The 26,742-nt window shown below is 47.2% G+C and overlaps 1 protein-coding gene across 2 annotated transcripts in view; it reads left to right on the forward strand.

Moving 5' to 3' along the window:
* The first annotated feature begins 14,695 nt into the window (after positions 1–14,695).
* Positions 14,696–26,742, forward strand: part of MPG (N-methylpurine DNA glycosylase) — a 110,555-nt gene continuing 98,508 nt past the window's right edge. The window contains exon 1 of one of the 2 annotated variants that reach the window (XM_077448796.1): positions 14,696–14,798. The gene's annotated coding sequence lies outside the window, so the exon portion shown is untranslated. Of the gene's footprint in view, positions 14,799–14,841; positions 14,866–26,742 lie in introns of those variants that run through there. The other variant, XM_077448797.1, reaches the window with a different exon arrangement.

Below are 26,742 nucleotides of genomic sequence, written 5' to 3' on the forward strand. Positions count from 1 at the left end.
CATTGATTTCAATGGGTAGGAGCGGTTTAGGAGCGGTGAATACACCGCTCCTTCACCGCTCCAAAGATGTGGCTAGCAGGACTTTTTTCACTGTCCTGCCAGCGCACCGCTTCAGTGTGAAAGCCGAGTGACAGGGGCCGGTTTTTTTCAGGCGCTACACAGGCGCTATTTTTAGCGCTGTAACGCCTGAAACCACCCCAGTGTGAAAGGGGCCTTAAAGCTGAAGAATATGGGCACAATATTGGGGACAGTGTGTGCGTTTGGGGACAGTGGCTGCATTTGGGCACAGTGGCTGCGTTTGGGGCACAATGTCTGCGTTTGGGGACAGTGTGTGCGACAGTGTCTGTATTTGGGCACAGTGGCTGCATTTGGAATGATCACAGTCAATTGCGTGGTAAACGGCCAATGGCTGTTTACCAGCATCAGTGGCGAGCAGTGTTCCCGGGAACACGCCGCCACCAACGTGCCCGCGCAGAGCGCGCCCGCGATTGCCGTGGAGATGTGGGGCGGCCACCAACGTACACGCGCAGAGCGCGCCCGCGATCACCATGGAGAGGTGGGGCGGCCACCAACGTACATGCGCAGAGCGCGCCCGCGGTCGCCGTGGAGGGGTGGGGCGGAACCATCTGTGATCACGCGGTAAACAGCCTCATGGCTGCAATGGGGCCTAGTCCTCATGTGATGGGGACCAAGGCCTGATGTGATGGGGGGTCTTCTGATGTGATGGGGGTCCTGTGATGTAATGGGGCCTAGTCCTCATGTGATGGGGACCAAGGCCTGATGTGATGGGGGGGGGGGGGGTCCTGTGATGTGATGGGGGGTCTTCTGATGTGATGGGAGTGTCCTGTGATGTAATGGGGGGCCTAGGCCTGATGTGATGGTAACCAAGGCCTGATGTGATGGGGGGTCCTGTGATGTGATGGGGGGTCTTCTGATGTGATGGGAGTGTCCTGTGATGTAATGGGGCCTAGTCCTCATGTGATGGGGACCAAGGCCTGATGTGATGGGGGGGTCCTGTGATGTGATGGGGGTCTTCTGATGTGATGGGGGTGTCCTGTGATGTAATGGGGGCCTAGGCCTGATGTGATGGTAACCAAGGCCTGATGTGATGGGGGGTCTTCTGATGCGATGGGGGGGTCTTCTGATGTGATGGGGGTCCTGTGATGTAATGGGGGCCTAGTCCTCATGTGATGGGGACCAAGGCCTGATGTGATGGGGGGGTCCTGTGATGTGATGGGGGTCTTCTGATGTGATGGGGGTGTCCTGTGATGTAATGGGGGCCTAGGCCTGATGTGATGGTAACCAAGGCCTGATGTGATGGGGGGTCTTCTGATGCGATGGGGGGGTCTTCTGATGTGATGGGAGTGTCCTGTGATGTAATGGGGGCCTAGGCCTGATGTGATGGTAACCAAGGCCTGATGTGATGGGGGGGTCTTCTGATGTGATGGGAGTGTCCTGTGATGTAATAGGGACCTAGTCCTCATGTGATGGGGCCCAAGGCCTGATGTGATGGGGGGTCTTCTGATGCGATGGGGGGTCTTCTGATGTGATGGGGGTGTCCTGTGATGTAATGGGGGCCTAGGCCTGATGTGATGGTAACCAAGGCCTGATGTGATGGGGGGGTCCTGTGATGTGATGGGGGGTCTTCTGATGTGATGGGGGTCTTCTGATGTGATGGGAGTGTCCTGTGATGTAATGGGGCCTAGTCCTCATGTGGACGTGTGATGTGTTGCCCTGAGTTGCTAGGTCACATGGCTAGCTTCTATCCCAGGGACATCTGGCTGCTAGGCTGCCTGAGGGACATTGTGGGAGAGCAGCGTAGGGTTGGGACTTACAGCTTGTAGTCCAACCAGAAGCAACAGTGCTCCTGTCTGGGCAAACAAGCTGCGGTCGGGAGGTAAAAAGGAACAGCTGTCGCCACAAAGGGACCATACACCGTGGTACCAGAGACCATTGTGAGTAACTAAAGCCATTACCCAAGCAGTCTTCTCACTAACCAGAGATGCTGAAGTGGGAAAACTTGAGTTAGTGCCAAGCCAGGGACCTATCTGAGGAGACGCTTTGAGAGCTCCTTTGAGTGCTGGTCACCTGAGAAGGTCGGAGATGCTACACTGTATCCAAATTAAATTTTTATCATTTTTTTCCCACAAACAGAGCTTTCTTTTGGTGGTATTTGATCACCTCTGCGGTTTTTATTTTTTGCTAAACAAATAAAAAAAAGACATAAAAGTTTTCTCCTTCACTGATGGGGCTGCAGTGACGGGTACCGATAAGGCTACACTGATGGGCACTGATGAGGTGGCACTGATGGGCGACACGGATGGGCACTGATAGGTGGCACAAATTGGCACTGATAGCTGGCAAGGATTGGCATGGATAGGCGGCATGGATGGGCATGGATAGGCGGCACAGATGGGCATGGATGGTCACTGATAAGCGGCACTGTATTGTATTATATAGTACTGATGGATGCCAATCAGTGCCAAACAATAATGCATACCAATCAGTGATGCCCATTGTGGGCACTGATTGGCATCCATTGTGGGCACTGACTGGCATCCCTGGTGGTCTAGGGGGTGCATACCTGGTGCTGGGCATCCCTGGTGGTGTCCCTGGTGGTCCACTGTGGGCATACTCGGGGGAGGCTGCAATGATAATCGATCAGCACAGACCCCCCCCTGTCAGAGGAGCAGCCAATCGGCTCTACTCGCGTCTGACAGACGCAAGTGAGGAAAAGCCGATCAACGTCTCTTCTTATTTACACTGTGATCAGCCATGATAGGACACGACTGATCATGTGGTAAAGAGTCTCCGTCAGAGGCTCTTTACCGAGATCATAGTTGCGGGGTGTCAGACTGACACCCTGCAACAACGATCGCCGCGATGCACGCCCCCGGGGGTGCAAAGTGGATCAAAATCATGAGGACCTCATATGGCGCCCGGTCAGGATTTTGAAACCACTTTGCCGCCGTCATTTTGCTATAGGCCAGGCGGCAAAGTGGTTAAGAGACAATAAATCTCTGTGCATTAAAAAAGTGTCTAGTGCCCTTCAATTCTTTTTGCACTGCACCCAACTTGCCTTTTAACCCACTCTACACAGAAGGATGTCAGCTGTCCCTAACTCTTAAAGTCACCAATATGCCTCCAAGAGCCCAGGACTCTACTACAAGAGGAAACAGCGCTAAACAGAAACCCAGGTATTAGTACAAGTACCACAAGTAGGTGAGGAATCTTTGGAGTGTGGCACAGTGCACACACTCCTAAACACTAAAAACTTCCTAACAGCAGCATCAGCCACACTGTGATGTAATGGGTTCTTGATACACCAGCTAGTTGCATTGATCGAAAAACAATCATGATTTTTGACCATCTGGCCCCCAGAACAGTACGCCCTTGCTTCGCTGTTACAAGTCTCCTATCACTGGACAATAGGGGTGCAACGGATCCAAAAAACTCACGGACCGGATCGTTCCTCGGATCTGAGTCACGGATTGGATCAGTTTTCGGATCAGCCAATAATAATTGAATTTGCAAAAACCTGTTAAAATTCCACCACAAAATAGTCCCCACTGTAATATCCACAATCTCCCCACTGTAATATATATCTCCTCTACTGTAATATTGGCTGAGCATGGCTGGGTACGGCTGGCTACCGCCGAGTATGGATGGATATTACAGGGTATGGCACAGTATTTGCTGGGTACGGCAGAGTATTGGCTGGGTACGGCAGAGTATTGCCTGGGTACGGCAGAGTATTGGCTGGGTATGGAGGGATGGCTGTGACTGCACTTGTCACAGAGCAGTTCTGTGGACACAACAGATGCAGCCCGCAGCGCTGCTGCCTTCCGATTTCTCCCCTCCACTGTACAGATCAGTACACAGAGGGGAGAGAGGAACTGGCGTCACTATGACGCCAGTTTGTTTACAAGTGATCGCTCCGTCATTTGACGAAGAGATCACATTGTAAATGGGTGCACCAAGATGGCCGCCGCTACGGAGCTAGGCCGAAGCCACGGTCTTTCTTAAGGCCGAGGCCGCGGGGCACTCCGCGGATCGTGGCGTGTGCTGATCTGATCAGGGTGACCTGTTCGCATCACGGATCGGTGATGATCCATTGCACCCCTACTGGACAATGCAAGTGCATTCCCTTCCCCCATCACATCAGGCCTAGGTCCCCATCACATGAGGACTAGGCCCCCATTACATCACAGGACCCTGTAAGGATTAAGGGGTGTCTAAACAAAATGGTTGACAGTATGTCTTACTAAATACATGTCTTTCTCTATACTTCTCAGTAAAATAAGGACTCGTCATCTTTAGTCACGTACTCATCAAGAAGAGGCCGCATCAGCCCTAAAAAGCAGTCTACGCCCAGAAGATTGTCTTATCAGCTGATAACACCCGGAGAATTGCTTTTTCTTTGCAAAAATGTTGTTTTTTTACACTGCTGATGTTTGCTCTTTTCTGTCTATAAAAGAGAAGTAATAAAGAGCTCAGAGTCAGTGAGAGAGTCAGAGTTACGACGGACTTCTGAGCAGAAATACTGAATACCTCCGTGTCTCTTTGCTTAGATAAGAACTCTAACTAACAATTGGGAAACGGTAACATAACCTGACAAATAGGTGACTTGTTGAGGTCACACCTAACATTTCTGGCGCCGCGAACAAGGGACCTGCAGAAAGAAACTACAAGAGGCGAACGAACATAAGGACGGAACGAAATGGTCGGGCACATCAAGAACCACAGACAAATCCTGCGCAGGTAAGAAAAGCTTTATTTTCTTATAAACTCTGTGCTTCTTAGATTTGTGCCCACCTGATCTGTCTGAATTGTTCTTCAGGTAAACACCAACCTCTGTAGTAAGCGGGTCTTGAACTTAATATTTTGGCTTATGTTACCGTTGTTTCTTGTCTGTCTACTTGTCATCTGTCTGTTGTGACTGAGATAAGCCCTGTTTGTATGGTGTGAATTGAAACATATATCATCCCAATGGGTAACGGAATGCGCCCTTAACTCGTAAGAGTACTTTGGGGGTCCGACACTTAAGTTTGATATACGCTTTTTGATTCATGAGCCTAAAAACGGGTTGAAAGTATAAGTCCTGACTGCCTCAATAAAGCAGGAATAAGAAACGAATGCTGAGAGATTCCATGGTAATGGGAAGGGAATAAAGGTCTCCACAAAGTCCCGGAGACCTAGTCATATGTGTTTGGCCACCAAAAGGGAATGCTTGTATATGTTGTAGCCGTCAGTCTGGTCATAATATTTGTCAGTTGGCTAGCATATAAGGTAATTCGATTTCAGAAATCTCATCTAGGAGAGGTTTTTAGTATTTTGGCACCCTAGGAGGAGAAGGCAACGAGACACTTAGTAAGTGATCCAAACGCCACCTAGGCAGGACTGTCAAAATGGGCCAGACACATGGTAAACCCCAGGAGGAATCTCAGAAATGTTATGCTGTTAAAGACATAATTACAATGTTGTATGGGAAGGATAAGGCACAGGGCACGAATAGGATTCTCAAGAAATTGGGGATGGATGGAGAAAATGGATTAAGTGTAGAAGGTTGGGAAGAAATAAAGAAAGACAGACAGGGAGAGATATTGCAGAACAGATGGGTATCACAAATACAATGTTTAATTAAGGTTTCCAACAGGGCTGAAGAGGAGGGATGGGAGTATTGTCAGGAAAAGGGTGGATGGGATATGAAGGTCCGACACAAAAGTCTTCCTTCTGCTCCCGGCGATAGGGTAAATACGGGAGATACTCCACCTCCTTATAACACCACCACACCAGGTAATGAAAGACCAAAACTTTATCCTTCCTTAAGAGGAAGAGGATGGGTATGCCGAGTATGCGGTACCCAGAACCCAGACTGGGCACAGGAATGTTTGCATTGCGGCGCTCAAAGACCAGAGCCCGTAGCTCCAGTCCATAGTCGGACTAGGGTAATACAAGTAAATAATCCAAATGCGGGTCAAGCAGGACAGCCACCTACAGTGACTCGACAAGTCGTTCTGAGGACATGGACACCTTGGTCGGCTGACACTCTTATGGCATTAATACAGAATGCTCCTGATCCCGTAGCAAAACCTGCCGCATTCTGTAGATTCGTGACACAATTACTAGACACACATGAAGCAACTTGGCAAGATGGGGAAGATTTGTGTAGACATAAAATGACACTAACGATGTTTAATCAATTTATGAAATTGCTCCACATAGACCACAAGGGGATCCAGCGGCAGATCCACCAGGAGTACACCCCCGTCATATAGACTCTAGACCCCTGTTTATTGCTCAGTTACGAGAATTTTGCCAAGGGAAACAGCAGGAAAGGGGTTCGACAGCGCCCATAAAACAGGCCCCAGGTCAGACTGTTACAGAATTTTACCTCAACATGGAAAGCATGATGGCTGACGAAGGTCTAGATTTAGCCTTACCCGTCACCATTAGGGCTTTCAATCGACAGTTTATGGAAGGACTAGTACCCCAAATAGGTGACAAACTGAAGGCATGTACTCCCGAATGGAGAGCCATACGGGACAGAGGAACATTGTTGCAGAAAGCACAAGGCATAGAGGCTGATTTAGCAGAAACTAAACCCAGAAGGACACCGGGAGTTAACACTGTTGCCCGGGTCAATGAAGGAGGGAATTCCTCCCGTAAACCTCTTACCTGTTATTACTGCAACAAGGTGGGACATATAAAAAGAGACTGTAGGAAAAGGATAAAAGACGAACAGGAAGGAAACACGGACAGAGACACGAGGGACTACAGACAGAGGCGTACCGCATGACTTGCCCCAGTCCTAGCTGAATCAGAGAACAAAATGCTCCACATGTTGATGAAGGTGGAAGGTAAACATATTCCTTGTTTGGTTGACACAGGAGCGTCACGCAGTCTGTTGTCTGATTCAGTAGTCCCTCCACACATGACGTCCCGTGACACCATACCCATAAGTGGTTATGACGGTCTTTTGTCCGATGCCCCACTGACTAAACCTTAAAAAGTAAAAATAGGGGGAATGGCTACCGCCTGACACTTGTGTATTGTTGCAATATGTAGACTTGTTTAAAAGCCACTCTATCATTGTTACAATTCCTGGCTGAAAAAGGGTGCAAGGTGAATAGAACTAAGTTACAGGTATGTCAGAAAAAGGTTGTCTTTTTGGGCCACTGTATATCCCAGGGTACTCGACATCTCACTGAAGACCGAGTCCAGGCCATAAGACAAATGAATGTCCCACGCAACTTTAAGCAACTTCGTATGTTTCTGGGAATGGTATCATATTGTAGACAATGGATACCACATGCCAGTTCTCTGATGCAGCCATTATATGATTGCTTGAAAATAGTACCCTATGTACTCACAGAAGCAGGTCATGAATCTTTTAGCACCTTAAAAAGGTTACTAATTTCGGCACCTGCGATCGGGATCCCCGATTATACCAAAACATTTCATTTGTACATTGCTGAAATCACGGGACACGCAACAGGGGTGTTGACACAACAACACATCAAACAAAGGCTGGTAGCATACTTCTCGGCGGCTCTCGATCCTGTCTCTAGAGGATCACCGTCCTGTGTACGAGCAGTTGCAGCAGTGTCAATTATCATTGACAAATCCTCAGAAATTGTCTTAGACAATCCTGTAGTGGTACATACCACACATGACATACACGCCATCTTGTCACAGGTCCAGCCAAAACACATATCAATGGCAAGGCAGCTGCGTCTACAATGCACTTTGCTCCTACCCCCCAATGTTACCTTTCAGCGATGCACTTCTTTTAACTTAGCACAGCTTTTACCATTACAGACAGATTTGACAGGGGGGAGTAATGATGATAATGGTGTAGACACAACACAAGATACTCAGGATTCTGACACACTTTCGTTTCAGGACATAACATCTGATGAACACGATTGTTTCCAACTTATGGAACAAGAAACCACGGGGTTCCCACATGTCACAGACATACCCATTGCAAATGCAGAACACACACTGTACATAGATGGTAGTAGATTTGCCGATGACAAAGGTAAATATCACACAGGTTATGCTGTGGTAACGGACACACAGGTAATTGAGGCAAAGTCACTACCAGCACACATGTCGGCACAAGAAGCGGAACTAACCGCTCTAGAGAAAGCCCTAGAACACTTAGAGGGACAAGAAGGGAACATTTACACTGATTCCGCATACGCCTACGGTGTGGCACATGATTATGGCCACATATGGAAAGCTAGAGGTTACCTTACAGCAGCAGGCACACCTGTTAAACATGGTGAAGGAATCAAAAGAGTCCTGAACAATCTTCAAAAGGTTAAAAGAGTAGCCATCATGAAGATAGCGGCACACACGAGCGCAAAAACAACTGAGGCAAAAGGAAACGCATTTGCAGATTTAACTGCAAAGAAGGCAGCTCTAGGGGAAGTAAGCCCTGAGACCTTAGCCACGGTACAGGTGAGTATGCCCGAAACCACATGGCAGCAGCTAATCGAACTACAGGAACAAGCAGGGGCTATTGAGAAGGACCGTTGGGTTAAGGAGGGAGCTGCACCAGGCCTTGACAATGTATGGAGAGAAGGAGACAAAATATGTCTACCCGCTTCTCTATACCCCGCAATGGCAGCGGCTGTTCACTTACCCACTCATGTCAGCTCCAATTCTATGTATAGGATTGTAAGCCAAGGATGGCTAGCCCCTGGATTCAGTAGTACTGCAAGGAACTACTGTGCTGCATGCCAAATCTGTCTGATTAATAACCCAGGACAGAGAGTGAAAACCCCACGTAAACATCAGGTCCGGGCCCAATATCCCTTTCAGAGACTGCAGATTGACTACATACAAATGCCTAAGAGCGGCCCCTTTGAATTTGTTCTCGTGTGCATCTGCCTATTTTCAGGCTGGCCCGAAAGTTATTCTGTAAAATCAGCTACGGCAAAAGCCACCGCCAAGAAACTGATTACTGAGCTGATACCTAGGTTTGGTCTCCCAGAAACAATAGAATCAGATAGGGGGACACATTTCACGGGAGAAATAATGCAAAATGTGATGGCAATGTTAGGGGTTCAACAAAGTTTTCATACTCCTTACCACCCACAGAGTTCAGGATCAGTAGAAAGAGTAAATGGTACAATCAAGCTGAAAATACAAAAGGCCATGCAGGAGTTGAACAAACCATGGCCTGAGTGCCTACCCTTAGCTTTGTTCTCTATTAGGTACACCCCAACAGGAAAAACAGGGTTATCCCCATATGAAATACTGTTTGGAAGTGCACCTAGATTAGGTTTATATTTTCCTCAAAGTATGCAATTACAATGTGATAGTTTAACTACGTATGTAATACAGTTGCAACAGCGTCTGACTAAAATCCACAAGAGTGTGTATTCTTCTCTTCCAGACCCTAATTCTGTCACAGGTACTCACGATCTACAACCAGGAGACTATGTGTATGTAAAGAAACATACCAGAAAGACACTGGAACCAAGGTTTGAAGGTCCTTTCCAGGTGCTATTGATTACAGCAACCTCAGTGAAATTGGAAGGGAAACCTACCTGGATCCACGCTTCTCACTGTAAAAAGGAGCCAGTTGGCAAATGACAACATGTATCTTTTTATTGTTTCAGTAATCCTGGCTAATAGTTTGGTTACCTCACAGAATAAAATACACAAGGATGAAGGATTTTCTAAAAAAATTTTATTACTGAAGTTTAAATATGCTTATGCCCAGAAGTCAGGATATGAGAAATGTTGGATTTGTAGCAAATTACACCCCAGCACAGCAAGTATACCACTGATGGCAGTTCCTATAAACTATACTGATCTTGCTAACAGTAGCATTAACATAATTAGAACAAATACCAGCGAGACAGTAATGTTTAAGTCAAATGGTCTCGCCTTTTCCCCTGCCTGGTGTTTCAACTTAGGGAACACAACGGGAGGAAATGGAGAATGCCAAGACAGCAAGTTTAATTTGTCCATTGTCGTATTAAATGGAAGCTTCTATCCCAGTAATTCCAGCACACACCAGACATTATCTGACTTCCTCACTAACATTGTGGATAATAATGTTAGGTGGTTAGTATCCAACTTATCCCTTTATGGATACACCTCCCTTTATAGAAATAATATCGGTAGTAGATCAGTAGCACTGGGAAATAATATATATATCTGTTGTGAGGATAAATGTTATACTTGGATACCTAGAAGAGCTCAGGGATGGTGCTACCTCGCAAGTTTAGTACCAGTAATGGGAGTAGTAGGTGATGAACGAGGTGATCACCTATTAGAAGCTAGCATGCATCCTAGATATCCCCTCAGGTATCGTAGTAAAAGAGAAATATTCCTGAAGAAGGACATGGCATGGGCTTGGTTCCCGTCCTGGACAGGATGGGGTATAGACTTAAGGAAAAGACTAAATAACTATACAGGAATTATTAATGATGTTTTGGAGAAAAACTCTGATGACATTACTAAGTTAAATCTGGAGACCAGAGCCATCAGACAACAATTAGAATTACATGAATTAGCAATTGAAAGTATGAGTGCAGCACTGACAGGACTCTGTGAAACTACTGAGGACTATGAGTGCTGTACTTGGATACATAACACCAGCATTGAGGTACCTGACTATTATGACATCATTGCACAACACCGTACGGAAGTAAAGAATTTACAAGAGAAGGCCCGAAATATTGGTCGCGACTGGGATCCGTTTGGTGGAACTTTTAGTTTCTCAGGGTTATTCTCTTGGGTTAAGAAGGCAGCAATGACGATTATAGTGGTGCTCTTATTCGTATTTTTCTTTTATGCATGCTTTAAGTTGTTTATGTGCTTTTGCAAGAAAGCCAAGGTAAATGATGCGGAAAAGATGGAACTTTTGTGAAGATAGGTGGATTTAGTTTCTTGACATCACCCATTTGTCAGAAAAGCCACTCTTCCTGAATTTTAGATGTTGGTACTGTCCAGGGGGATGGGTGTATACCCCTCTGACAACTCGCGGTCAGGGAGAGTACTCTGGATATAGGCTGACTAGAACTTGTTCAGGTGGACCCAGGGCAAGAGGGAGGGGTGATGTCAAAGGGGGAAATGTAAGGATTAAGGGGTGTCTAAACAAAATGGTTGACAGTATGTCTTACTAAATACATGTCTTTCTCTATACTTCTCAGTAAAATAAGGACTCGTCATCTTTAGTCACGTACTCATCAAGAAGAGGCCGCATCAGCCCTAAAAAGCAGTCTACGCCCAGAAGATTGTCTTATCAGCTGATAACACCCGGAGAATTGCTTTTTCTTTGCAAAAATGTTGTTTTTTTACACTGCTGATGTTTGCTCTTTTCTGTCTATAAAAGAGAAGTAATAAAGAGCTCAGAGTCAGTGAGAGAGTCAGAGTTACGACGGACTTCTGAGCAGAAATACTGAATACCTCCGTGTCTCTTTGCTTAGATAAGAACTCTAACTAACAATTGGGAAACGGTAACATAACCTGACAAATAGGTGACTTGTTGAGGTCACACCTAACAACCCCCATCACATCAGAAGACCCCCCATTGCATCAGAAGACCCCCATCGCATCAGGCCTTGGTTACCATCACATCAGGCCTAGGCCCCCATTACATCACAGGACCCTCATCACATGAGAAGACCCCCCATCACATCACAGGACCCCCCCATCACATCAGGCCTTGGGCCCCATCACATGAGGACTAGGCCCCCATTACATCAGAAGACCCCCCCATCACATCAGGCCTTGGTTACCATCACATCAGGCCTAGGCCCCCATTACATCACAGGACACCCCCATCACATCAGAAGACCCCCATCACATCACAGGACCCCCCCATCACATCAGGCCTTGGTCCCCATCACATGAGGACTAGGCCCCATTACATCACAGGACACTCCCATCACATCAGAAGACCCCCATCACATCACAGGACCCCCATCACATCAGAAGACCCCCATCGCACCAGAAGACCCCCCATCACATCAGGCCTTGGTTACCATCACATCAGGCCTAGGCCCCCATTACATCACAGGACCCCCATCACATCAGAAGACCCCCCATCACATCACAGGACCCCCCCATCACATCAGGCCTTGGGCCCCATCACATGAGGACTAGGCCCCCATTACATCAGAAGACCCCCCCATCACATCAGGCCTTGGTTACCATCACATCAGGCCTAGGCCCCCATTACATCACAGGACACCCCCATCACATCAGAAGACCCCCCATCACATCACAGGACCCCCCATCACATCAGGCCTTGGTTACCATCACATCAGGCCTAGGCCCCCCATTACATCACAGGACACTCCCATCACATCAGAAGATCCCCCATCACATCACAGGACCCCCCCCCCCATCACATCAGGCCTTGGTCCCCATCACATGAGGACTAGGCCCCATTACATCACAGGACCCCCATCACATCTGAAGACCCCCCCATCGCATCAGAAGACCCCCCATCACATCAGGCCTTGGTTACCATCACATCAGGCCTAGGCCCCCATTACATCACAGGACACCCCCATCACATCAGAAGACCCCCATCACATCACAGGACCCCCCCATCACATCAGGCCTTGGTCCCCATCACATGAGGACTAGGCCCCCATTACATCACAGGACACTCCCATCACATCAGAAGACCCCCCCATCGCATCAGAAGACCCCCCATCACATCAGGCCTTGGTTACCATCACATCAGGCCTAGGCCCCCATTACATCACAGGACACCCCCATCACATCAGAAGACCCCCATCACATCACAGGACCCCCCCATCACATCAGGCCTTGGTCCCCATCACATGAGGACTAGGCCCCATTACATCACAGGACACTCCCATCACATCAGAAGACCCCCCATCACATCACAGGACCCCCCATCACATCAGGCCTTGGTTACCATCACATCAGGCCTAGGCCCCCCATTACATCACAGGACACTCCCATCACATCAGAAGACCCCCCATCACATCACAGGACCCCCCCCCCCCATCACATCAGGCCTTGGTCCCCATCACATGAGGACTAGGCCCCATTACATCACAGGACCCCCATCACATCAGAAGACCCCCCATCACATCAGGCCTTGGTCCCCATCACATGAGGACTAGGCCCCATTGCAGCCATGAGGCTGTTTACCGCGTGATCACAGATGGTTCCGCCCCACCCCTCCACGGCGACCGCGGGCACGCTCTGCGCATGTACGTTGGTGGCCGCCCCACCTCTCCATGGTGATCGCGGGCGCGCTCTGCGCGTGTACGTTGGTGGCCGCCCCACATCTCCACGGCAATCGCAGGCGCGCTCTGCGCGGGCACGTTGGTGGCGGCGTGTTCCCGGGAACACTGCTCGCCACTGATGCTGGTAAACAGCCATTGGCCGTTTACCACGCAATTGACTGTGATCATTCCAAATGCAGCCACTGTGCCCAAATACAGACACTGTCGCACACACTGTCCCCAAACGCAGACATTGTGCCCCAAACGCAGCCACTGTGCCCAAATGCAGCCACTGTCCCCAAACGCACACACTGTCCCCAATATTGTGCCCATATTCTTCAGCTTTAAGGCCCCTTTCACACTGGGGTGGTTTCAGGCGTTACAGCGCTAAAAATAGCGCCTGTGTAGCGCCTGAAAAAAACCGGCCCCTGTCACTCGGCTTTCACACTGAAGCGGTGCGCTGGCAGGACAGTGAAAAAAGTCCTGCTAGCCACATCTTTGGAGCGGTGAAGGAGCGGTGTATTCACCGCTCCTAAACCGCTCCTACCCATTGAAATCAATGGGACAGCGCGGCAATACCGCCGGCAAAGCGCCGCTGCAGCGGCGCTTTGCGGGTGGTTTTAACCCTTTTTTCGGCCGCTAGCGGGGGTTAAAACCACCCCGCTAGCGCCCGCAGACCGCCGCTAAAACGACGGTAAAGCGCCGCTAAAAATAGCGGTGCTTTACCGCCGACGCCCTCACAGCCCCAGTGTGAAAGCAGCCCAATAAATACACTGCTAATTGTTCAGCTTTAATAAATACACTGCTAATTGTTCAGCTTTAATAAATAATATACATATTGGTGCTGCCGATGATATAATAAAGCCATCATTAGCTCCGCCCGCCCACCCGCAAGTCTCCGCCCACTTGAGTATGATTTTTCACCACCACTTAAGATTCAGAGGCATGTTATTAGGGTGGGCGGGGCTGCTGCTGACGTCCTGAGCACCTGTTCAGCTCCGCCCGCCCACCAGCATTTCTGTGTCTATAATTTTTAACCACCGCTGAACTTACGATCTTGCGCATGCGCCGTTCAGATCACGGACTTGGCGCATGCGCAGTAAAGGCCCGCCGTCAGCTGTTAGAGTGACGGAGCCTCACCGGAAGTGACGGGGTGAGCGAAATTCACGGGTCGCATGAAATTTTACCACACCATAACATTATGTGATGGTTTCGCTGAACTGTATTGCCGAAACTATGTTGGAACGCACGGCGCAAGTTTTGGAACGCATCGCGCATGCGCAGTACGCAACAACGTGGCCCAGTGTTTGTGTTGTGTGTAACATCACTTCCGTAACATTATGTGATAGTTTCGCTGAACTGTATTGCCGAAACTATGTTGGAACGCACGGCGCGAGTGTTTGGAACGCATCGCGCATGCGCAGTACGCAACAACGTCACTTCCGCAGCAAAATGTGACACTACACCCCTTCTCAGTGTATCTATGGATGGGTGCGGGGTGTAGCAAGATGGCGGCGACGAAACGTCACTTCCGTTACATAGTCTGACGGAACACCGATTCAGGTATCAGCACGGGACGCTGAGTGTTCTCTGACAGAGATACGGGCTCCGTTCATGTTTGTTGTGTGCGGTATGAGGGGCGCGGCAATGCACGTTACGTTGTATTACAAAGAACCTCCAATGTGATACATGAGGGAGAGAGTTGTGCTAGCTGAGTGACTTGTAACAGCGGAGGGGAGACCTCTGGACTGGCTTATCACATGTGTATGGAAGAAAAGCAAATACAAGTGTTTGTACCATGTCAATGAGGATGGCAGGCTCAGCGTTAGTACGATTGTATATAGGGCTATGAAGAACATTGCACACCTCTTCATGTTACTGGGCTGCTTCAGCAATGAAAATGTTTTCTGTCACTTCGATAAACATATTTGCACACACTATGGCCTCTTGTACATGAGAGTAAAACTGCACGCCATAGGGCTATTGTCTATGGAACAATGGATGAAACTGCGTAAAGATCAGTAAACCTATTGCGGTGGGTCCTGTGCTGTGTTTTTGCAGGTATAGCAGTCTAATCATTTGACTTGCTGTGCCTGTGGGATACGCAGAGAAAAAATCCCTGACCCTTGTGTAAAAACGCGATTGCACAGAACCGCAAGTGTGTTTTTGGTGCTATTACGTTTTGCGCACCCAAAAACAATGTTTTTCCCATGAGTGCGGGTGCAATTGAAGCCACCCCCGATACATTGCAATAATCAGTCAGGAGACCAGCCGACGGCTCTCCTCTACTTGAATTTGTGAGAGCGAGTAGAGGAAAAGCCAATACACGTTTTTTTCTGTTTACACTGTGATTGGATACAGCTGATCACATGGTAGAGAGTCTCTGTTAGATGCTCTTAACCTAGATTGGAGATGCGGTGTGTCAGACTGACCCCGTGGGTACACAATCGTGGCTTATCCTGCTGGATATCATTTAATGACCAGTCAGGATAACTGAACCACTTCCCGGCTGTCATTCTGCTATAGGCCGGGCGAAAAGTGGTTAAATGCAGTAAAGCCCGCCCCCAACCACCAGGGCTCCACCCTTCCTGTTGGTTGGGGCAGACCTCAGTGTATTTGCTGCATTTAAACACAAGGCATTTGGCTACGCTGTTAAGCACAGCTTGCAAGAAGTCGGTGTGCCCCTGAAATGCGTTACGTGCATACGTGAGGCCGCATTAACACTTGGATGGTTTACCTCATTGTTATCCTTCCATGTACTTGCTGTATACTTATGCACCTTTGTGGATATGCATTTTATTGGTTGCTTTTTATATTAATACATTCAGTTTTAACTCCAATAATGCACTAGAGGTTTGCGCCTTCTCCTTTGTTTTTGTAGTTCTACATGGGACATCCCTATCCAAGAAGGTCTGCATCCACCGGGCATTGCACTGTGTATGTGATATTGGCTTTCCTCTGGTGAAGACCACTGAGCGCTGGGAGTATTTGGATGTGTTTTCATATAGAGCAATGAGTACAGAGCTGTAAAATAAAAATAGAACATTTTACATTTCAGTGCAGTAATTTAAACTCATTTATACGCATACGCACATTTATGCGCCTCTACACAAGGTCTAATTTTCCTCAGGATCTTTCTGTCAATGAGATCCTACATATAAACTTCAGTAAGGCTCAGTTCAACTTGGGATACGAGTTGTAGGACCCAAAGTCGCGTGACACATGAAATCCCATGTTAGTCAATGAGAGCTGTCTTAATTAGCACTACTGAAGTCTCTCTGACTTTACAAAAGATTCCTGTACTACTTCAAGGTAACTTCTGCCCTACTTGTGCCTCAGGCTGGGTTCACACTGGAGCGATGCGGGAACACCGCGAATCCGCGGCGTTTTCCCACATCGCATGCCGCCCGCTGGCAGTTCACACTGCCCTATGCGGACTGCTGGGAGTGTCAGTGAAATGTTAATGACACCCCCAGATCAGTTCGCATATCGCAGTGCGATCTGCAAACTCGGACAGGAATCGGATCGCATGGTGTGAACACCCATGCGATCCGATTCTGTTGCGGACCAAAAAAAGGGTCCCGTGCGAGTTTGCGGCGGGTGCGATGCGAATTCAGCCATACTATCTGTATGGCTGAACTCGCATCGCACAGAGATCGGATGTGATTTGCACTGCAGTGCGGTGCGAATCACATCCGGTTCTCGCTTCCGCAGCGGTGTGAACCCAGCCTCAAAGTAGTACTCAAGTTGCCAGGAAGTCTCCTGGCAAAGTCTCACCATAAGTCACAGCAGTGTGAACCGATCAGATTGCATCTGTGTGCAAAAGATCTAATAGCTATATTTGTGATGCTTCTGGTTTTGCGCACAATGATAGTTTACGTTTAGGTTCACCAACAAATACTGTTGCGTCAAGCAGCACACACTCCAGTGTCCGACCAAAAGTTGCTGTGGTGTGTGTGTGTGTGTGTGTGTGTATGTATGTATGTATGTATATATATATATATATATATATATATATATATATATATATATATATATATATATATAATACTTTTTTCAGTTTTTTAGCTACCTTCTCAGCCATTTTAAATATGCAGTGTAGGAACATTATCACATAGTGAAAGAACTGACATAGACAATAAATGCCACAGAATGCGAAAAAAGCCATAGAGCGTGTTGCATATATATTTCTTTTGAAGAAGTTTTTATTGTGAGTATAAAAGACATAACAATTGAAAGCATAAATCCGGACGCAGCCACTGTAATACACATACGTCAGAAAAATATGCCCGATTTAAAGTGGAGTTCCACCCAAAAATTGAACCTTCTGCTTTAAGGGAGGTGACCCCCTGACATGCCACATTTGGCATGTCATTTTTTTGGGGGAGAAGCCGGTACCCTCTTTTCAGAGGGTCCCAGCTCCTACTTCCTCCCAGTGCACCGCCGCACCGAAAGGGAGATCACCTCTCCCCTCTCCCTCTCTGCAATCATCTGGGACATGTCACAGGTCTCAGATGATTGCCAGGCCAGTCACAGCACTTGGTGCTCAGCTGTGAAGCCACAGCGTAGCGCCCACACTTACAATGCCAGCACCACAGAGAGTAGGGGAGATGAGCAGGGCTTCCTGCGCCCACATTGCTGGACTCCAGGACAGGTCATTAACTGCTTAGTCTCTGTTCTTTCCAAGACTGTCAGGTTGTACGTTACCTAGTTGTTATAAATGAGTATGTAGCTAGGCTATGATGTGCAAATCGGAAAGGTAGGGATAGTAAAGTATGAATGGGAGTCAAAAGGAGGGATGGATGGGGGTATATTAGGATATCACTTGCCTGGGTATGGAATATACTGTAGATACGGTAGGGCTGGAAGAGTTCAGTGGAATTAGGATATGGAATGGTTTTGGATGTCGTATCAAGAGGAGCTACCACTGTGTGGGAGCTGATCTGTCGAGGGAGAAGGAGTAATCCAATTACCCTGTCAGACAAAATTCCATGTTCAGTTAATTTATAAACGAGTGAAGAGGTTGTGCTAAGGGGTATGTGTAGGCGCTTTAGTTGGTGTGGTAAAAATGAAGTAAAATGAGAATGAGTAGTGGGCACATTGTGGGAGGGTGGCTTCTAGAGAGGATATTGTATTGGGTAGTAATTGGTGGAACCGTCTGAGCTAGGTTATACAACCTGTGTCTGTCATATAACATTGGTCTCTAAACGAAACAAAACATCTGGAGCCTATAACCAATTGAAAAGACACACATAACTAAAGCCCCATACACACTATCAGATTTTCTGCTGTTTTTTGTCTTCAGATTTACCAAACCCATATAATATGAGGTCAAACCTTAGGAGTTTCAATTTGTATGCAATCACTGCACTACATGGTTTTGGTAAATCTGAAGAAAGAAATCAGCAGAAAATCTGATAGTGTGTATGGGGCTTAATAGTTACTTGTGACCCAGTAAGATAAGACAAGAGCTAAAATATAAACAATAAACAGGATAAAAGATAAAGGATCACCTGATGAAGCCTTTGGCTTATACATTTCGCTTTATCAGAGTATAGCAGAGTAATGCCGCGTACACACGGTCGGAGAATCCGTCGGAATGCGTCTTATCGGACCGTGTTGTCAGATAATCCGACTGTGTGTGGTATGCATCGGACTTATTCCGTCCGAATCTCCGTCGGACCCAATTTTCCAACATATTGGAAATATTTCCCGACCAACTGGGCTGGTCGGACGTAATCCGATCATGTGTAGAGAATTTTGATCGGACCAAGTGCCACGCATGCTCAGATCAAATTCCTACATCAAAGCTATTGGCTACTAGCCTGAATGTAGTCCCATCGTAACGAAATTACATCATCACGTTCTGAAAGATCGGATTTTTCGACAACTTAGTCCGACCGTGTGTATGCAACAGTTTCGGACACAATCCGTCAGACTAAATCAGACGCACAAAATCCGACGGATTTGGTTGGCAAAATCTCCGACCGTGTGTACAGGGGCAAAGAATGCAAATGCTGTGTTTCCGGTTTCTAGCAAGCTGGTATGTGGATATAGAATAGTAGTAATGGGGGGGAAATAGTGTTAAGTAAGTTCTGTCATTCCGGGAAGGAATTTTCAATGGATAAACTGCCACGGCAGGGTGGTCTATACATATCTAAAAGCGTATCCCGTTGGGAGTAGGGTATGAGCACTTCTATATAATGTTGACCCCTATGGCGGGACTCACTATTATAGTGTATCCTCTGAGTTGATGTAACAGCTGACTAGTGTTCTGATCATGCGACTCAATATAGCACGATGTCCTCAGAATATCCAGGGGCATGCTGAGTCATCCTGTCGGGGGGGGGGGGGGGGGGGGGGACATAGGCAGTAGTTGTATTTTTTTTTTAAAGTTATTAGCATTTGCTATTATTGAGAATCTCTACTCGTCATATATTTAGTAAGATGTTGCAGTTTCATGTTCTCAAAGCCTCCTCAGGTTGGTTAAGTAGGGGTTCCATCTCTGGTATGCATGTCACATGTAACATGCAACATGTAGCAGATCAGATGCATAGCGCTCACCTTTGGCTGGCGGTTTTAGTGTTTAGTATCGTATATTGCAGTCACTAGAGAGAGTTTGAGAGGAAAACTCTGTGTACATAGGTGGCACCCCAGGACCAGTGTAAGTATAATGTAAGAAACCAACTAGACTACTATAAAAATATGAGCATTTCAGAGGCTGTTGAAGCACTAATGCAGAGCATTACATCCAATTTCTTGCAGTACAGAGGAAGAGCAATATGCATTCAGAGATAGTGGATGTTATGTGATGGGACACACCTTTGTATATAACATATTCACTTACGGCCATCTGGCTAGTTCGCAGGGCTGGAGTAGGGTAGCCTTAATATGCCTGCCACATTCTATAGTCCTGGACCTTGGTTTGGAGAGACCTGCGAGCCAGTCTGATAGTTACCAACCCTTAAAGCAGGATTCCACCCTAAAGTGGAACCTCTGCTGATCGGATCCCTCCCCCCCTCCGGTGTCACAATTGACACCTTTCAGGGGGGAGGGGGGTGGAGATACCTGTCAAAGACAGGTATTTTCACCCACTTCCACGGGAGTCTATGCTCGGGAGTCTACGCCATTTCCTGCCCTGCCGCGCTGTCTGCTGGGACACACACGGGTCCCAGTGACAGCGCGGAGATTTCCTATCGCGCGGCTCGCGCATGCGCAGTAGGGAACCGGGAAGTGAAGCCGATTCGCTTCACTTCCTGATTCCCTCACCTAGAATGGTGACTGCAGCAGCCGAGAGCCGAGCGATCGATCGGCCTCGGCATCGCTGGAACCCGGGACAGGTGAGTTTCCATTTATTAAAAGTCAGCAGCTGTAGTATTTATAGATGCTGGCTTTTAATATTTTTTTTTTTGGTGGAATCCCTCTTTAAGTTGTTTTGTCTGGGGTTATCAGAGTCCAAGGTGTTGTTGCTGGCAGGATCTTCAGGAGGGGAGTCGCATCGACGTTCTGTCCAAGGGAGTTTGCATGTTTTATCATTACGTGATATGAAAAACTCTGGCATGATGTTAGGGCTGGCAAGAGTCGCAGTTCAAAGCTTTAGGAATCTAAGATCATATAGGTGGAGTCAAACAGTTTCCAGAAAGGGGATATATATATGTATGTATGTACAGTGCCTTGTGAAAGTATTCGACCCCCTTGAACTTTTCAACCTTTTGCCACATTTCAGGCTTCAAACATAAAGATATAAAATTTTTATTTTTTGTGAAGAATCACCAACAAGTGGGACACAATTGTGAAGTGGAACGAAATCTATTGGATTTTTGAAACTTTTTTAACTAATAAAAAAAATGAAAAGTGGGGCGTGCAAAATTATTCGGCCCCCTTGCGTTAATACTTTGTAGAGCCACCTTTTGCTGCGATTACAGCTGCAAGTCGCTTGGGGTATGTCTCTATCAGTTTTGCACATCGAGAGACTGAAATTCTTGCCCATTCTTCCTTGCAAAACAGCTCGAGCTCAGTGAGGTTGGATGGAGAGCGTTTGTGAACAGCAGTTTTCAGCTCTTTCCACAGATTCTCGATTGGATTCAGGTCTGGACTTTGACTTGGCCATTCTAACACCTGGATACGTTTATTTGTGAACCATTCCTTTGTAGATTTTGCTGTATGTTTGGGATCATTGTCTTGTTGGAAGATAAATCTCCGTCCCAGTTTCAGGTCTTTTGCAGACTCCAACAGGTTTTCATCCAGAATGGTCCTGTATTTGGCTGCATCCATCTTCCCCTCAATTTTAACCATCTTCCCTGTCCCTGCTGAAGAAAAGCAGGCCCAAACCATGATGCTGCCACCACCATGCTTGACAGTGGGGATGGTGTGTTGAGGGTGATGATCTGTGTTGCTTTTACGCCAAACATATCGTTTTGCATTGTGGGCAAAAAGTTCGATTTTGGTTACATCTGACCAGAGCACCTTCTTCCACATGTTTGGTGTCTCTCCCAGGTGGCTTGTGGCAAACTTTAGACGAGACTTTTTATGGATATCTTTGAGAAATGGCTTTCTTCTTGCCACTCCTCCATAAAGGCCAGATTTGTGCAGTGTACGACTGATTGTTGTCCTATGGACAGACTCTCCCACCTCAGCTGTAGTTCTCTGCAGTTCATCCAGAGTGATCATGGGCCTCTTGGCTGCATCTCTGATCAGCCTTCTCCTTGTCTGTGCTGAAAGTTTAGAGGGACGGCCAGGTCTTGGTAGATTTGCAGTGGTCTGATACTCCTTCCATTTCAAAATGATCGCTTGCCCAGTGCTCCCTGGGATGTTTAAAGCTTGGGAAATCTTTTTGTATCCAAATCCGGCTTTAAACTTCTCCACAACAGTATTACGGACCTGCCTGGTGTGTTCCTTGGTCTTCATGATGCCCTCTGCGCTTTCAACAGAACCCTGAGACTATCACAGAGCAGGTGCATTTATACAGAGACTTGATTACACACAGGTGGATTCTATTTATCACCATCAGTCATTTAGGACTACATTGGATCATTCAGAGATCCTCGCTGAACTTCTGGAGTGAGTTTGCTGCACTGAAAGTAAAGGGGCCGAATAATTTTGCACGCACCACTTTTCAGTTTTTTATTTGCTAAAAAAGTTTAAAATATCCAATAGATTTCGTTCCACTTCACAATTGTGTCCCACTTGTTGGTGATTCTTCACAAAAAATTAAAATTGTATATCTTTATGTTTTGAAGCCTGAAATGTGGCAAAAGGTTGAAAAGTTCAAGGGGGGCGAATACTTTCGCAAGGCACTGTATGTGTGTGTACTCTTCTTTTCTTTTTTTTTTTTTTTTTTTTTTTTTTTCATATGAGCTTGGTTCGGGGGTGACATTCATGTGTTGTCCTCCTATATTTGCAGGATAGTGAGTAGGGTTGGGATCTATGTTCGGGTCGAACGTTAGTTCGACTCAAACATTGGTTGTTTGCCAGTTGACCGAACGGCGAACAATTTGAGGTGTTCGCGGCAAATTTGAAAGCCATGGAACACCCTTTAAAAGTCTATGGGAGAAATCAAAAGTGCTAATTTTAAAGGCTTATATGCATGGTATTGCCATAAAAGTGTTTGGAGTCCTATGCTCTGTCCCAAGGGACATTTATCAATGCAAAAAAAGTTTTAAAAATGGCAGTTTTTTCGGGAGCAGTGATTTTAATAATGTTTAAAGTGAAATAATAAAAGTGTAATATTCCTTTAAATTTTGTACCTGGGGGGTGTCTATAGTATGCCTGTAAAGGGGTGCATGTTTCCTGTGTTTAGAACAGTCTGACATGAAAATGACATTTCTAAAGGGAAAAAAAGTAATTTAAAACCACTCGCGGCTATAATGAATTGTCGGTCTGACAATACACTTAAAAATTCATTGATAAAAACGGCATGGAATTTCCCCACAGGGGAACCCCCCCAAAAAAAAAAAAAATAAGGCGTGGGGGTCCCCCCAAAAATCCATACCAGACCCTTATCCGAGCAGGCAACCTGGCAGGCTGCAGGAAAAAGAGGGAGGACGAGAGCGCCCCCCCTCCTGAACTGCTTTGGGGTAGCCACGGGGGGGGGGCGGGATCTGGGGGTCCGCTTGTTAAAGAGGGCTTCCAGATTCCGATAAGCCCCCCGCCCTCAGACCCCCACAACCACCGGGTAAAGGGTTGTGAGGATGAGGCCCTTCTCCCCATCAACATGGGGACAAGGTGCTTTGGGGAGCTACCCCAAAGCACCCTCCCAATGTTGAGGGCAGGTGGCCTGGTATGGTTCAGGAGGGGGGGGCGCTCTCTCGTCCTCACCTCTTTTCCTGCGGCCTGCCATGTTGCGTGCTCGGATTAGGGTCTGGTATGAATTTTTGGGGGGACCCCACAACTTTTTTTTTTTTCAATCTTGGCGCGGGATTCCCCTTAATATCCATACCAGACCAGATATGGAACTTAGGGGGGGGGGGGGCCCACGCATTTTTTTAAAATTTTGGTTCAGGGTTCCCTGTAGGGAAATTCCATGTCGTTTTAATCAATGAACTTTTATGAGTATTGTCAGACCGACAAGTCATTATAGACTAGTAGTAGTTTAGACGAGTAGTAGACGAGTCGTTTTTAAATGACTTTTTTTCCTTTAGAAATGTTGTTTTGTGCAGGGACTGTTCTAAACACAGGAAACATGCGCCCCTTTATAGGCATACTATAGACACACCCCCCCCCCCGGTACGAAATTTAAAGGAATATTACACTTTTATTGTTCCACTTTAAGCATTATTAAAATCACTGCTCCTGAAAAGACTGCAGGTTTTTAAAACTTTTTTTTTTTTTGCATTGATACATGTCCCCTGGGGCAGGACCCAGGTCCCCAAACACTTTTTATGACAATAACTTGTATATAAGCCTTTAAAATTAGCACTTTTGATTATTCATGTTTTGTGTCTCATAGACTTTAACGGTGTTCGCGTGTTCAAATTTTTTGCTTGTTCGTATGTTCTGGATGCGAACCGAACTGGGGGTGTTTGGCTCATCCCTAATAGTAAGTACCAATTCGGAACCTCTACTCTTGGCAAGTCGAGCGTTTCACAGAAGGTGTCTAATTCTTCTGGGACTCTTAATAAAGCTATATAACCCTGGTGGGTGGCCGACAGGCAGAAGGGGAACAGGTAATGGATTCCCCTGGTTTGCAGAATATCCAGGAGAGGACGCAGATCCTTGCGGTGCTTGAGGGTGATGGCTGAGAGATCTTGGAAGATATGTGTGTTGTGTCCTGTTGCAGGCCTTCCTGAAAATCTCTTCTTTAAGTTTGAAGGCAGGCAGCACACTATGTCAGACGGTGGGTCTAAGTCCCTGCCTCATGGTCTGAGGGCTCTATGTATGCGCTCCATGTTGATGGTGTGTCAGTGGGGGCCTATCAAGGAGGTGGTTGAATAGGCCTGTTACAGTGGGAAGTATTTGCTCAGGCTCAGCCGTTTCAGGGAGGCCTGTCACCCTCAATTTATGTTGTCTCCCGCGGTTGTCTACATACCGTTGGAGGTCCCGAAGTTGCAGGGAATGCGTGTCCACAGTGCGGTGGGTCCTCCGAATCGATGTGTGTTGACGAGCAGCAGTGCGCTCCACTTCGTGTACTCTGGATGTCAAGGCGGAGGTCTGTGATGGCTGCGGACAGCGTTTCCTTGATGTCTGTTGCTATAGTGCAGAGATCGCTCAGGCTCGGTTGTTGGAGTGATGGGGTGGTGACTAGGGATGAGCTCAGGCGTGTTCGCATGGAACACGTGCAGAGGCCGCCAGGAAGTGAGCGCAGCTATGCTCTAATCACAGGCAGTGAGACATTGCCCCGATGTGCGGCTGCAGAGATCGGGCAATGTCTCACTGCCTGTGATTAGCGCAGCGCTGCGCTCACTTCCTGGTGGGCTTTGCACCTGTTCCATTTCGCCTGAGCTCATCCCTAGTGGTGACCCTCATCACAGGAGGGAGGCAGACCGGCGGGAGTTAGGTTGATGTGCTTTGGTGTGGGAGCCAAGGCCGATGATAACGCTGTCATTTTGGCCTCTTGTGTCCGGAATATCTCCGGAACGTTTTGGCGTATGTGCCTGCTAGTGTCGCGAGGGGAGCGGGATTTGGTTCCTGAGTTTCGCGGGTTGAGATCCCCATTCTGAATGCTCGTATCACTGTGTGAACCCTCTAGTAAAACTGAAGTTAGGCTGTTGTCTGACGGAGCTCAGGTTCTAAGCCGCCATATTCCTCAAAGGCAAACCATGCCCCCTGCAAAGTGATGTACCTTCTCAGATAATGTTATCTCCCTGTAGCACTCAGGATTGCACTTAGAGAGTGGGAAACTTTTGGCCTCATGCACACTGGAAGTTTTTAAATTTTTACAGCAGCAGTTTTTTTTTTTCTACAGTCAATAAACTCCCCAGCATGTTCTCCTATGTGTCCATGTACACGTAGGCTGTTATCAGCATTTTTGGCTGGAAAAACCCCCAGAACTAGTGGGTTTTTGAAAGGAGTTTTTGAGCTGTAAAAAAGCTCTAATGCCGGTAAAACGATGCTAACCGACGTTTTCGATCCCATAGTGGTTTTAAGCAGGAAAACACAAGCTAACGCTAAAAAAACGCAGCAAAATGTTAATGCAAAAAACTCATGTTTTTAATGCGGCAATGCTATTGGGATCATCTCAAATATTCTGGAGCTACGGGCAGCCATCTGCCCCTTCATGCTTTCCATCATCTAATAAAGAGATTGTCTGTCCTACTGAGGATAGACAACACCACTGCAGTCTCCTACATAAAGAGACAGGGGGAACTCACAGTATGAATCTGCTGAGAAACCTCGGATTTCCTGTCTCACTTCTGGTTAGACAATGAGTCTCCTTCAGGTGGATCCTCTCCCTGGCCATATCTCTAGAAATGGACCTTGTCGCCTATCTATGCAACCACAAGCTGGAGAAGTTCTGCATGAGGGGTGATTGCTCCCAGGTCCTGGGTGTGTATGCAGTAACGGACCAGTAGAGGTTCCACCAGGCATATATGCCTTTCCACCAATCCTGTTCATCTTCATGTTTCTTGGAAGACTTCGGTTAGAGAGAGAGGAAGTAGTTCCAGGGATTCCACACTTGCCAAACAGGCCCTGGTGTCCTCTGCTGTTGCAATTTTGTTACTGAGACCCAGTGCCTCTACCTGTCAGACGGGGTCTCCAGTTGCAGGGTCCAGTGTTGTACCCATCTCCAGCTTGCCTCCACCTGACGGTCTGGTTCTTGAGAGGAAAAGGCTAGCGGGCCCTGGTTGTTCCTCCAGAGTCGTCTTTATGGTAATAAGTTCCAGGAGGGCAAGCCCTAATAGAGTCTACAACAGAATCTGGTTGAGATTTGTCACGTTTACAGCTGCCTCTGCTGTGTCATGCACTAAGCCTCAAATCCACAACATATTGGACTTCCTACAATCCTGCTTGGATCTTGGATCTTGGCCTGAGTATCAGTTCCTTCAAGGTGCAAATCTTTGCACTCTCA

This window comes from Lithobates pipiens, unplaced genomic scaffold (assembly GCF_037356315.1).
Source record: "Lithobates pipiens isolate NorthernLeopardFrog02 unplaced genomic scaffold, aLitPip1_a1.2 Scaffold_22, whole genome shotgun sequence".
Lineage (NCBI taxonomy): Eukaryota > Metazoa > Chordata > Amphibia > Anura > Ranidae > Lithobates > Lithobates pipiens.